Source organism: Triticum urartu, chromosome 5 (genome assembly GCF_003073215.2).
Source record: "Triticum urartu cultivar G1812 chromosome 5, Tu2.1, whole genome shotgun sequence".
Lineage (NCBI taxonomy): Eukaryota > Viridiplantae > Streptophyta > Magnoliopsida > Poales > Poaceae > Triticum > Triticum urartu.
Window position 1 is genome coordinate 449,640,343 of NC_053026.1, and position 14,257 is coordinate 449,654,599.

Sequence of the window (14,257 nt, forward strand, 5' to 3'; positions counted from 1 at the left end):
CTACAAGGTCCAGTAGTAACTTGATCTGAAGTTTCGTGGTCATTATCATTAGCTTCTTCTCTAGTTGGTGTAGGCATCACGGGAATGGATTTCTCTGATGAGCTACTTACCAATTCAAGAGAAGGTACAATTACCTCATCAAGTTCTACTTTCCTCCCACTCACTTCTTTCGAGAGAAACTCCTTCTCTAGAAAGGTTCCATTCTCGGCAACGAAGATCTTGCCTTAGGATCTGTGGTAGAAGGTGTACCGAATTGTTTCCTTAGGGTATCATATAAAGATGTACTTCTCCGCTTTGGGTTCGAGCTTATCAGGCTAAAGCCTTTTGACATAAGCGTGGCATCCCCAAACTTTTAAGAAACGACAGCTTAGGTTTCTTTCCAAACCACAGTTCATACGGTGTCATCTCAATGGAATTAGACGGTGCCCTATTTAACGTGAATGCAGTTGTCTCTAATGCATAACCCCAAAACGATAGTGGTAAATCAGTAAGAGACATCATAGATTGCACCATATCTAATAAAGTACGGTTACGATGTTCGGACACACCATTACGCTGTGGTGTTCCAGGTGGCATGAGTTGTGAAACTATTCCACATTGTTTTAAATGAAGGACAAACTTGTAACTCAAATATTCGCCTCCGCGATCAGGTCGTAGAAACTTTATTTTCTGGTTACGATGATTCTCCACTTCACTCTGAATTTCTTTGAACTTTTCAAATATTTAAGACTTGTGTTTCATTAAGTAGATATACTCATATCTACTCAAATCATCTGTGAAGGTCAAAAAATAACGATACCCACCGCGTGCTTCAATACTCTCGGACTGCATATAGCGGTATGTATTATTTCCAATAATTCATTAGCTCGCTCCATTGTTCCAGAGAACGGAATTTTAGTCATCTTTCCCATGAGGCATGGTTCACAAATATCAAATGATTCATAATCAAGTGATTTCAAAAGTCCATCCACATGGAGTTTCTTCATGCGCTTTACACCAATATGACCTAAATGGCAGTGCCACAAATATGTTGCACTGTCATTATCAACTTTGCATCTTTTGGCATCAATATTGTGAATATGTGTATCACTACGATCGAGATTCAATAAACCACTTGTATCAAGTGTATGACCGTAGAAGGTTTTATTCATATAAACAGAACAACAATTATTCTTTAACTCAAATGAATAACTGTATTGCAATAAACATGATCCAATCATATTCATGCTCAACGCAAACACCAAATAACATTTATTTTAGGTTCAACACTAATCCCGAAGGTAAAGGGAGTTTGCGATGGTGATCTTATCAACCTTGGAATCATTTGCAACACACATTGTCACCTCGCCCTTAACTAGTTTTTGTTCATTTTGCAACTCCTATTTCGAGTTACAAATCTTAGCCACTGAACCAGTATCAAATACCCAGGGACTACTATGAACACTAGTAAAGTACACATCAATAACATGTATATCAAATGTACGTTTGTTCAATTTTCCATCCTTCTTATCCGCCAAGTTTTTTTTGGTAGTTTCGCTTCCAGTGACCATTTTGTTTGCAGTAGAAACACTCAGTTTCAGCTTTGGGTCTAGCTTTGGGCTTCTTCACAGGAGTGGAAACTTGCTTGCCATTCTTCTTTTAGTTCCCTTTCTTTCCCTTGCCCTTTTTCTTGAAACTAGTGGTTTTGTTAACCATCAACACTTGATGCTATTTCTTGATTTCTACCTTCGCCGATTTCAGCATCGCGAAGAGCTTGGGAATCGTTTTCATCATCCCTTGCACATTGTAGTTCATCACGAAGTTCTAGTAACTTGGTGACATTGACTAGAGAACTCTATCAATCACTATCTTATCTGGAAGATTAACTCCCACTTGATTCAAGCGATTGTAGTACCCATTGATGACCCACAAGTATAGGGGATCTATCGTAGTCCTATTGATAAGTAAGAGTGTCGAACCCAACGAGGAGCAGAAGGAAATGATAAGCGATTTCCAGCAAGGTATTCTCTGCAAGTACTGAAATAAGTGGTAACAAATAGTTTTGTGATAAGATAATTTGTAACGAGCAACAAGTAACAAAAGTAAATAAGGTGCAGCAAGGTGGCCCAATCCTTTTTGTAGCAAAGGACAAGCCTGGACAAACTCTTATATGATGTAAAGCGCTCCCGAGGACACATGGGAATATCGTCAAGCTAGTTTTCATCACGTTCATATGATTCGCGTTCGGTACTTTGATAATTTGGTATGTGGGTGGACCAGTGCTTGGGTACTGTCCTTACTTGGACAAGCATCCCACTTATGATTAACCTCTATTACAAGCATCCGCAACTACAACAAAAGTATTAAGGTAAACCTAATCATAGCATGAAACATATGGATCCAAATCAGCCCCCTTACGAAGCAACGCATAAACTAGGGTTTAAGCTTCTGTCACTCTAGCAACCCATCATCTACTCATTACTTCCCAATGCCTTCCTCTAGGCCCAAATAATGGTGAAGTGTCATGTAGTTGACGTTCACATAACACCACTAGAGGAGAGACAACATACATCTCATCAAAATATCGAACGAATACCAAATTCACATGACTACTAATAGCAAGACTTCTCCCATGTCCTCGGGAACAAAAGTAACTACTCACAAAGCATAAACATGTTCATAATCAGAGGGGTATTAATATGCATATAGGATCTGAACATATGATCTTCCACCAATTAAACCAACTAGCATCAACTACAAGGAGTAATTAACACTACTAGCAACCTACCAGCACCAATCCCGGACTTGGAGACAAGAATTGGATACAAGAGATGAACTAGGGTTTTGAGATGAGATGGTGCTGATGAAGATGTTGATGGAGATTTCCCTCTCCCGATGAGAGGAGCGTTGGTGATGACGATGGCGATGATTTCCCCCTCTCGGAGGGAAGTTTCCCCGGCAGAACAGCTCCGCCAGAGCCCTAGATTGGTTCCACCAAGGTTCCGCCTCGTGGCGGCAGAGTTTCGTCTGAGAAGATGGCTTATCATTTTTTCCCCATCGAAAGACTCCATATAGCAGAAGATGGCCACTGGAGGGCCACTAGGGGGGCCCACGAGGTTGGGGGCGCGCCCCCCACCCTCGTGGGCAGGGTGTGGCCCCCTTGGTGAAGTTCTTGCTCTCAATATTTTTTATATATTTGGAAAACATCTTCCGTGAAGTTTCAGGACTTTTGGAGTTGTGCAGAATAGGTCTCTAATATTTGCTCCTTTTCCAGCCCAGAATCCCAGCTGCCGGCATTCTCCCTTCTTTTTGTAAACCTTGTAAAATAAGAGAGAATAGGCATAAGTATTGTGACATGATGTGTAATAACAGACCATAATGCAATAAATATTGATATAAAAGCATGATGCAAAATGGACGTATCAACTCCCCCAAGCTTAGACCTCGCTTGTCCTCAAGCGAAAAGCTGAAATCGAAAAATATGTCCACATGTTTAGAGATAGAGGTGTCGATAAAAATAAAATACGAACATGAGGGCATCATGATCATTCTTAGAACAGCAACTCATATAATTCTTTGTCATATAATCTCTAATGCTAGAGTAATAATTCAATCACAATATCAAGTATGAATCATAAACTTCATTGAAAACTAACAAACTATAATCTCAGTCATTGAAGCAATTGCAATTTATCATAACATAGGAAAGGGTCAATGTATAAGAGCTTTTCAGCAAGTCCACATACTCAACTATCATATAGTCTTTCACAATTGCTGACACTCACGCAATACTTATGGGTATGGAGTTTTAATCGGACACAGAGAAAGATAGGGGCTTATAGTTTTGCCTCCCAATGTTTTACCTCAAGGGTAATGTCAATAGTAATAGTTCATGCAAACTCACTTCCAATTAGCCATATATACCAGGATCTTTCCAACATATTGTGCTTGCGAAAGGATAAAGTGTAAAATGGAAGGGTGAAAATCACCATGACTCTTATGCAATGTAGGAGGTAAAAGTAAAAGATAGGCCCTTCGCAGAGGGAAGCAGAGGTTGTCATGTGCTTTTATAGTTGGATGCACAAAATCTTACTGCGAAAGAACGTCACTTTATGTTGCCACTTGTGATATGGACCTTTATTATGCAGTCTGTCACTTTTATTACTTCCATATCACACGATCGTATAAAGCTTATTTCCTCCACACCAATCAATCATACATATTTAGAGAGCAATTTTTATTGCTTGCACCGATGACAACTTACTTGATGGATCTTACTCAATCCATAGCTAGATATGGTGGACTCTTATGGCAAGACTGGTGTAAGGGTATTTGGAAGCACAAGTAGTATCTCTACTTGGTGCAATGAATTTGGCTAGCATGAGGGGGAAAGGCAAGCTCAACATGTTGGATGATCCATGACAATATAATTTATCTCAGATGTAAGAAAACATAACCCATTACATTGTCTTCCTTGTCCAATGTCAACTCTTTAGCATGTCATATTTTAATGAGTGCTCACAATCATAAAAGATGTCCAAGATAGTATATCTATATGTGAAGACCTCTCTTTCTTTATTACTTCCTATTAATTGCAACGATGACCAAAACTGTGTTTGTCAACCCTCAACAACTTTTATTCATCATACTCTTTCTATGTGAGCTCATTACTCTCCATAAGACTCACATGATCTCCTTGTTTCTTTTTATTTCTTTCTCTTTTCTTTTATTCACTTAGGATCATGGCAAAATAATCAAGCCCTTGACTCAACACTAATCTTTATTATATAGCTCACGGACTCGATTACATAGAAGGATAATAAAGCAAAACTCACAACTAGATCACACTAAGAACTTTTATTCTACTAGATCAAGATATTACCAAAAGGATCAAACTAAGAAAAATGGTAAAGATAAAAGTGATGGTGATGGTGATACGATACCGGGGCACTCCCCCAAGCTTGGAAGTTGCCAAGTGGAGTGCCCATACCAGATACTCAATTCTTCTTTGTTGGTGAAGAAGGTGGGGATGTTGATGATGGATAGTCGCACATCGAGCGTAGGAGGTCTTCTAATTTGCGGATAATGCCCTTGAGTGCGATGATATGCTCCTTCAACAAAATATTTTCACATGTGAGATACTTATTTTGTATACGAGCTAACTCAATCATCTTGAAAGCTTCTACTTCTGTTGGGGTAAGAAGATTGTGATCCGGTTGAAGGGTGTCTTCTGTTGCCGGAACTTGGTCATCCATGGCCTTCTTGATCCCTTCATCCTTGTTGATCTCCATGGGTTCTACTCTCTTCAGCTCTATCTTCATTGGTCAAGCATCGTTGCCCTCATGGTTGGAGGAGGAGGGAGACGACATAGTGCCTGGCCTTGACAACCCTGACAGAAAACAGCTCAAAACAAAGACATGAGATTTTTGCATGATACAGGAGGCAAAGCCCCCGGGAGATTATATAATGAATTTTTACCGATCAAAATACGTGTCGTGCACGAAAACGGAATCCGGAGAGCACACGAGGTGCCCACGAGGTAGGGGGCGCTCCCTCCACCCTCGTGGAGCCCTTGTGTCCTTCCCGGACTGCTGCTTGTTTTTCTATTTTTCTAAATATTCCAAAACGGAGAAATATTGCCTTAAAAACTGTTTTGGAGTCGGTTTACTTACCGTACCACATACCTATTCCTTTTTGGAGTCTGAAACGTTCCGGAGAGTGTCCCTCATGTATTCCTCCGGGGTTACAGTTTCAGTAACATTGGTTTCAACATTTATGGGATTACCTGAGATATAGTGTTTGATTCTTTGACCATTCACCACCTTCGTATTGGTGCCTTCGAAGTTGTTGATTTTATGGCACCGGAACGGTAGACCTCCTCGATAACATAAGGATCTTCCCATTTAGAGAGAAGCTTTCCTACAAAAAATCTTAAACGAGAGTTGCATAGCAATACATAATCACCTACATTAAACTCACGCTTTTGTATCCTTTTGTCATGCCATCTTTTAACTTTTTCTTTAAATAACTTGGCATTTCCGTAGGCTTGGGTTCTCCATTCATCAAGTGAGCATATATCAAATAACCTCTTCTCACCAGCAAGTTTAAAATCATAATTAAGTTCTTTAATAGCCCAATAAGCCTTGTGTTCTAGTTCGAGAGGTAAGTGACATGCTTTTCCATAGACCATTTTATACGGAGACATACCCATAGGATTTTTATATGTAGTTCTATAGGCCCATAATGCATCATCAAGTTTCTTGAACCAATTCTTTCTAGACCTATTAACAGTCTTTTGCAAAATTAATTTGAGTTCTCTATTACTCTATTCTACATGACCACTAGACTGAGGGTGATAAGGAGATGCAATTCTATGATTGACATCATATTTAGCAAGCATTTTACGGAAAGCACCATGAATAAAATGTGAACCACCATTAGTCATTAAATATCTAGGGACTCCAAATCTTGGAAAAATAACTTCTTTAAGCATTTTAATAGAAGTGTTATGATCATCACTACTAGTTGGAATAGCTTCTACCCACTTAGTAACGTAATTAACAGCAACTAAAATATGTGTATAACCATTAGAGGAAGGAAAAGGTCCCATATAGTCAAAGCCCTAAACATCAAATGGTTCAATAACAAGTGAATAATTCATAGGCATTTCTTGACGTCTACTAATATTACCAATTCTTTGACATTCATCACAAGATAAGACAAACTTACGAGCATCCTTGAAGAGAGTAGGCCAATAAAAACCAGATTGCAATACCTTATGTGCAGTCCTATCTCCAGCATGGTGTCCTCCATAGGCTTCGGAGTGACACTTGCGTAGGATCTGTTCCTGTTCATGCTCAGGTGCACAACGTCTAATAACACCATCTACTCCTTCTTTATAAAGATATGGGTCATCCCAAAAGTAATGCCTCAAATCATAGAAGAACTTTTTCTTTTGCTGGTATGTGAAACTAGGTGGTATAAACTTAGCAACAATGTAATTAGCATAATCAGCATACCATGGAGCAGTATGAGAAGCATTTATGACATTTAATTGCTCATCAGGAAAGCTATCATCAATAGGTAGTGGGTCATCAAGCACATTTTCTAACCTAGACAAGTTGTCTGCAACGGGGTTCTCAGCTCCTTTTCTATCAACAATATGCAAATCAAATTCTTGTAGTAAGAGAACCCATCTAATAAGTCTAGGTTTAGCATCTTTCTTTTCCATAAGATATTTAATATCAGCATGATCAGTGTGAATAGTTACTTTAGAATCAACAATATAAGGTCTAAACTTATCACAAGCAAATACAACGGCTAAGAATTCTTTTTCAGTAGTAGCATAATTTCTTTGAGCATTGTGTAGAGTTTTACTAGCATATTGAATAACATTTAGTTTCTTATCAACTCTTTGTCCTAGAACAACACCTACAGCATAATCACTAGCATCACACATAATTTCAAAGGGTAAATTCCAATCAGGTGGCTGAACAATAGGTGCGGAGATCAATGTTTTCTTAAGTATTTCAAATGCTTCTATACAATCATCATCAAAGACAAATGGTATATCTTTTTGTAATAAGTTAGTCAGAGGCAGAGAGATTTTTGAGAAGTCCTTAATGAACCTCCTATAAAAACCGGCATGACCAAGGAAACTTCTTATACCTTTGATGTCCTTGGGACATGGCATCTTTTCAATAGCATCAACCTTGGCTTTATCAACTTCAATACCTCTTTCAGAAACTTTATGACCCAAGACAATACCTTCATTAACCATAAAGTGGCACTTTTCCCAATTCAAGACAAGATTAGTTTCTTCACATCTCTGCAAAACTCGATCAAGGTTGCTCAAGCAATCATCAAAAGAAGACCCATAGATGAAAAAGTCATCCATGAAAACCTCACAAATCTTTTCATGAAAGTCAGAGAATATAGCCATCATGCATCTTTGAAAGGTAGCAGGTGCATTACATAAACCAAAAGGCATACGTCTATAAGCAAAAGTACCAAAAGGGCATGTAAAAGTAGTCTTTGATTGATCTTTGGCTGACACAGGTATTTGAGAGAAACCAGAATAACCATCTAGAAAGCAAAATTGTGTATGTTTGGACAATCTTTCTAGCATTTGATGATAAAAGGTAAGGGGTAATGATCTTTTTTAGTAGCCTTATTTAATTTGCGGAAATCAATTACCATCCTATAACCTGTAATAATTCATTGAGGAATCAATTCATCTTTATCATTAGGAATAACAGTAATACCTCCCTTCTTAGGGACACACTGGACAGGGCTTACCCACTGACTATCAGCAACGGAATAAAATATACCTGCCTCAAGGAGCATTAGTAACTGCTTTCTTACCACTTCTTTCATTTTAAGATTCAGCCGGCATTGATGATCACGAACTGGTTTAGCATCTTCTTCCAAATTAATTTTATGTTGGCATAGAGTGGGACTAATGCCCTTAAGATCATCAAGAGTATACCCAATAGCAGCGCGGTGCTTCTTCAGAGTTTTCAATAATCTCTCTTCCTCGTGCTCTGAAAGGTTATCACTAATAATAATAGGATATATCTTTTTCTCATCAAGATAAGCATATTTAAGAGTATCAGGTAACGGTTTAAGCTCAAACACGGGATCACCCTTGGGTGGAGGAGGATCCCCTAGGATTTCAACAGGTAAATTGTTTTTTAGAATAGGTTCCTGTTTAAAGAATACTTCATCCAATTCCCTTCTTTCATTCATAAACATATCATTTTCATGGTCTAGCAAATATTGTTCTAAAGGATCACTAGGAGGTACGGCAATAGAAGCAAGACCAATAATTTCATCCTTACTAGGTAATTCTTCTTCACAGTGTTGTCTACTAAATTTAGAAAAAATAAATTCATGAGTCATATCATCTAAACCGATAGTAACAACATCTCTTTTGCAATCTATGGTAGCATTAACAGTATTTAAGAAGGGTCTACCAAATATAATGGGACAAAAGCTATCTTGTGGGGAACCAAGAACAAGAAAATCAGCAGGATATTTAGTTTTCCCACACAAGACTTCAACATCTCTAACAATTTCCATTGGTGAAATAGTATCTCTATTGGCAAGTTTAATTGTGACATTAATATCTTCCATCTCAGCAGGTGCAATATCATGCATAACTTCTTTGTATAAGGAATAAGGTATTGCACTAGCACGAGCACCCATATCACATAAACCATGATAACAATGATCTCCTATTTTAACAGAAATAATAGGCATGCCTGCCACAGGTCTAGGTTTATCTTTATCACGGGGTTTAGCAATTCTAGCAGTTTCATTACAGAAATAAATAACATGCCCATCTATATTATCAGACAAGAGATCTTTAACAATGGCAATATTAGGTTCAACTTTAACTTGCTCAGGAGGTGTATATGTTTTAATATTGCTTTTACGAACCACAGTTGAAGCTTTAGCATGATCCTTTATCCCAACAGGGAAATGTGGTTTCTCAACATAAGAAGTAGGAACAATAGGATCATTATAAGTGATAGTCTTTTCTTCAACTTTAATAGGTGCAACTACTTTTACTTCTATGGGAGGATGATATTTAAACCACTTCTCCTTTGGGAGATCAACATAAGCAGCAAAAGATTCATAGAAAGAAGCTACTATCTCAGAGTCAAGTCCATATTTAGTGCTAAATTTACGAAAAATATCGGTATCCATAAAAGATTTAACACAATCAAAAGTAGGTGTCATACCTGACTCCTTACCATTGTCGAGGTCCCAATCTTTAGAGTTGCGTTTAATTCTTTCCAATAAATCCCATTTGACTTCAATAGTCTTCATCATAAAAGAGCCAGCACAAGAAGTATCAAGCATGGTGCGATTGTTACCAGAAAGCCGAGCATAAAAATTTTGAATAATCATTTCTCTTGAGAGCTCATGATTGGGGCATGAATATAACATTGATTTAAGCCTCCCCCAAGCTTGAGCGATGCTTTCTCCTTCGCGAGGCCAAAAATTATATATATAATTGCGATCACGATGAACAAGGTGCATAGGATAAAACTTCTGATGAAATTCCAATTTCAATCATTTGTAATTCCAAGACCTCATATCATCACATAGCCTATAACATGTCGATGCATCTCCCCTCAAAGATAAAGGGAAGACCTTCTTCTTAACAACATCTCCGGGTACACCTGCAAGCTAAAATAATCCACAAACTTCATCAACATATATCAAATGTTCATCAGGATGTTTTGTTCCATCTCCTAAAAAAGGATTAGCTAGAAGTTTTTCTATCATACCCGAAGGAACTTCAAAGCAAGCATTTTCATTTTCATTTTCAGTAGGTTCAGTAGGTTGAGGAGCAACTCTTTGCTCTACTGGTCGGGGTGAAGATACCCCGAACAAGCCCCTCAGAGGATTACCTTCCATGGTAACAAGTGACAGTAAATTTTAGCAAACTATATAAATTTTTTCTTACCAAATTCCACCTACCAAAGGCGCTTCCCTCCCCGGCAACGGCGCCAGAAAAGAGTCTTGACGACCCACAAGTATAGGGGATCTATCGTAGTCCTTTCGATAAGTAAGAGTGTCGAACCCAATGAGGAGCACAAGGAAATGATAAGCGGTTTCCAGCAAGGTATTCTCTGCAAGTACTGAAATAAGTGGTAACAGATAGTTTTGTGATAAGATAATTTGTAACGAGCAACAAGTAACAAAAGTAAATAAGGTGCAGCAAGGTGGCCCAATCCTTTTTGTAGCAAAGGACAAGCCTGGACAAACTCTTATATGTTGTAAAGCGCTCCCGAGGACACATGGGAATATCGTCAAGCTAGTTTTCATCACGTTCATATGATTCACGTTCGGTACTTTGATAATTTGGTATGTGGGTGGACCGGTTCTTGGGTACTGTCCTTACTTGGACAATCATCCCACTTATGATTAACCTCTATTGCAAGCATCCGCAACTACAACAAAAGTATTAAGGTAAACCTAACCATAGCATGAAACATATGGATCCAAATCAGCCCCCTTACGAAGCAACGCATAAACTAGGGTTTAAGCTTCTGTCACTCTAGCAACCCATCATCTACTTATTACTTCCCAATGCCTTCCTCTAGGCCCAAATAATGGTGAAGTGTCATGTAGTCGCCGTTCAAATAACACCACTAGAGGAGAGACAACATACGTCTCATCAAAATATGGAACGAATACCAAATTCACATGACTACTAATAGCAATACTTCTCCCATGTCCTCAGGAACAAAAGTAACTACTCACAAAGCATAAACATGTTCATAATCAGAGGGGTATTAATATGCATATAGGATCTGAACATATGGTCTTCCGCCAATTAAACCAACTAGCATCAACTACAAGGAGTAATTAACACTACTAGCAACCTACTAGCACCAATCCCGGACTTGGAGACAAGAATTGGATACAAGAGATGAACTAGGGTTTTGAGATGAGATGGTGCTGATGAAGATGTTGATGGAGATTGCCCTCTCCCGATGAGAGGAGCATTGGTGATGACGATGGCGATGATTTCCCCCTCCGGGAGGGAAGTTTCCCCGGCAGAACAGCTCCGCCAGAGCCCTAGATTGGTTCCGCCAAGGTTCCGCCTCGTGGCGGCGGAGTTTCGTCCGAGAAGATGGCTTATCATTTTTTCCCCATCAAAAGACTCCATATAGCAGAAGATGGCCACCGGAGGGCCACCAGGGGGCCCACGGGGTAGGGGGCGCGCCCAGGGGGGTAGGACGCGCCCCCCACCCTCGTGGGCAGGGTGTGGCCCCCCTGGTGAAGTTCTTGCTCTCAATATTTTTTATATATTTGGAAAACATCTTCCGTGAAGTTTCAGGACTTTTGGAGTTGTGCGGAATAGGTCTCTAATATTTGCTCCTTTTCTAGCCCAGAATCCCAGCTGCCGGCATTCTCCCTTCTTTATGTAAACCTTGTAAAATAAGAGAGAATAGGCATAAGTATTGTGACATAATGTGTAATAACAGCCCATAATGCAATAATATTGATATAAAAGCATGATGCAAAATGGATGTATCACCCATACATTCTGAGCACATGCTCACTAGTTAAGCTATTCTCCTCCATCTTGTAGGCAAGGTACTTGTCAGAGGTCTCATACCTCTTGACACGGTCATGAGTCTGAAATATCATTTTCAGCTCTTGGAACATCTCATATGCTCCATGGCGTTCAAAACATTTTTGAAGTCCCGGTTCTAAGCTGTAAAGCATGGCGCACTAAACTATCGAGTATTCATCATACTGAGCTTATCAAACGTTCATAACATCTGTATCTGCTCCTGCAATAGGACTGTCACCTAGTGGTGCATCAAGAACATAATTCTTCTATGCAGCAATGAGGATAATCCTCTGATCACAGACCTAGTCCGCATCATTTCTACTATCATCTTTCAACCTAATTTTCTCTAAGATCATATCAAAAATAAAACCAGAGAGCTATATGCGAGCTATTGATCTACAACATAGATATGCAAATACTATCAGGACTAAGTCCATGATAAATTAAGTCCAATTAATCAAATTACTTATTAACTCCCACTTAGATAGACATCCCTCGGGTCATCTAAATGATTACGTGATCCAAATCAACTAAACCATGTCCAATCATCACGTGAGATGGAGTAGTCTTCAATGATGAACATCTCTATGTTGATCATATCTACTATATGATTCACGTTCGACCTTTCGGTCTCCAGTGTTCCGAGGCCATGTCTGTACATGCTAGGCTCGTCAAGTTTAAGCCGAGTATTCCGCATGTGCAAAACTGTATTGCACCCGTTGTATGTGAACGTAGAGCCTATCACACCCGATCATCACGTGGTGTCTCAGCACGACGAACTGTCGCAACGGTGCATACTCAGGGAGAACACCTATACCTTGAATTTTAGTAAGGGATCATCTTATAATGCTACTGCCGTACTAAGAAAAATAAGATGCGTAAAAGATAAGCATCACATGCAATCAAAATAGGTGACATGATATGGCCATCATCATCTTGTGCCTTTGATCTCCATCTCCAAAGCACTGTCATGATCTCCATCGTCACCAGCTTGACACCTTGATCTCCATCGTAGCGTCGTGGTCGTCTCGCCAACTATTGCTTCTACAACTATCGCTAACGCATAGTGATAAAGTAAAGCAATTACATGGCATTTGCGTTTCATACAATAAAGAGACAACCATAAAGCTCCTGCCGGTTGCCAGTGACTTTTACAAAACATGATCATCTCATACAATAGCGTATATCACATCATGTCTTGACCATATCACATCACAACATGCCCTACAAAAACAAGTTAGACATCCTCTACTTTGTTGTTGCAAGTTTTACGTGGCTGCTATGGGATTCTAGCAAGAATCGTTCTTACCTACGCATCAAAACCAAAATGGTGATTTATCAAGTTTGTTGTTTTAACCTTCAACAAGGACCAGCCGCTGTCAAATTCGATTCAACTAAAGTAGGAGAAACAGACACCCGCTAGCCACCTTTATGCAAAACTAGTTGCATGTCTGTCGATGGAACCGGTCTCATGAACATGGTCATGTAAGGTTGGTCTGGGCCGCTTCATCCAACAATACCTCTGAATAAAAATAAGACGTTGGTGGTAAGAAGTATGACAATCACCGCCCACAAATCTTTGTGTTCTACTCACGCATATCATCTACGCATAGACCTGGCTCGGATGCCACTGTTGGGAAACGTAGCATGCAATTTCAAAAAAATTCCTACGCTCACGCAAGATCTATCTAGGAGATGCATAGCAACAAGAGGGGGAGAGTGTATCCACGTACCCTCGTAGACCGAAAGCGGAAGCGTTTGACAACGCGGTTGATGTAGTCGAACTTTTTCTCGTTCCGACCGATCAAGCACCGAACGTACGACACCTCCGAGTTCTGCACAGGTTCAGCTTGATGACGCCCCTCGAACTCTTGATACAACAATGTGTCAAGGGAGAGTTCCATCAGCACGACGGCATGGTGACGGTGATGGTGAAGTGATTCACGCAGGGCTTCGCCTAAGCACTACGAAGATATGACCAGAGGTGTAATCTATGGAGGGAGGCGCCGCACACGGCTAACAGATGCAGTTGTGTGTTCCAGGCGCCTCCCCCCCCCCTCATATATATAGGTGGGAGGGAGAGGGAGCAGCCAAGGGGGCGCCCAAGTAGGAGGAATCCTACTTGGGGCCCTAGACCTATTCCCCCCCTTACCATAATTTCCAAAGGGGGAAGGAAGGAGG